The following is a 1,249-nucleotide window of genomic DNA, read 5'->3' on the forward strand; positions in this document are numbered from 1 at the left end:
TTTGTATGAAAAATTTGGATGGAATTTGATGTTGTCATTATAGTAGTTGGAATAAGGGGTGCCATTCTTGTATGCTTGGAAAGCATTAACTTGTTCATTTGTTCCCCTACATTCACTTTGCTCATGTCCCAAAGTTCCACAACATTCACATACTCCACTTGGGATTGAGGATGATGCCACCATAGCATTAATATATTGTTTAGGGGATTTGGAAGCTTCATCAAGCTTAGCTATGGCTTTCTCAAACTTCAAATTTATGGTGTCGATATGAGCACTTAGTTGAGCACCCAACTGAGTGATGGAATCTACCTCATTATTTCCTCCTCTTGTGGCCTTTTGAGGCCTACTATATTGGGAATTATGAACCGCCATCTCTTCGATTTTGGCCCATGTTTGATTGTCATCAACTTCGGTAAACATCCCATTGGATCCCATATTGAGAATATTGCGGGAATCTTCATATAAACCGTTCCAAAATTGTTGCACAAGGAACCACTCACTAAGCCCATGGTGTGGACAAGAACGAAAAGTGTCCTTAAATCTCTCCCATGCTTCATATAATGACTCCTCATCCCTTTGTTTGAACCCGGTGACTTGGGCTCTTAACATATTAGTCTTCTCCGAAGGATAGAATTTCTTGTAGAAGGCAAGTGCTAACTTCTTCCATGAATCAATACCAAGGGTAGCCTTGTCTAGGCACTTTAACCATTGCTTTGCGGTACCGATTAAAGAAAAAGGAAACAATACCCATCGGATTTGGTTTTGAGTATCTCCGGTTTGAGAAATTGCATCACAATAGTCACAAAATGTCTCCATATGTGAATGAAGGTCTTCACTAGGCATCCCTCAAAATTGACTTCTCTCAACTAATTGTATGAATGCGTATTTGGCAATGAAATTACCGGTTAAATTGCTGAAGTAGTGTCCTCCACAATAAGTGCGTTTACATATTAAATCTCGTTAAAGGAATATCAGGGATTTATTTATTTATTTGTCAGCTGGTCATCGTTACTCGGTAATGATTGGCTGACTAGAGTTTGACATTACTGTCGTGTGACGACGGTGATCAGCTGATCCCTTTAGGTCACACCTATAGGATGATGCCCAAATGGAAGAACTAATTATTTGTATGAGATACAAATTAATTAAATATTTGTATTTATTGACTTTTAAGAAGTCAAGTTAATGTATTATTTGATGACGGGTTATGAACTCGGGACAAGGAGATTTGTTATTTAATTATATGATA

General features: G+C 38.0%; 1 pseudogene; it reads left to right on the forward strand.

Moving 5' to 3' along the window:
- The first annotated feature begins 502 nt into the window (after positions 1-502).
- Positions 503-601, forward strand: LOC141625308 (small nucleolar RNA R71; annotated as a pseudogene).
- The last annotated feature ends 648 nt before the right edge of the window (positions 602-1,249 follow it).

Source organism: Silene latifolia, chromosome X, assembly GCF_048544455.1.
Source record: "Silene latifolia isolate original U9 population chromosome X, ASM4854445v1, whole genome shotgun sequence".
Classification (NCBI taxonomy): Eukaryota; Viridiplantae; Streptophyta; class Magnoliopsida; order Caryophyllales; family Caryophyllaceae; genus Silene; species Silene latifolia.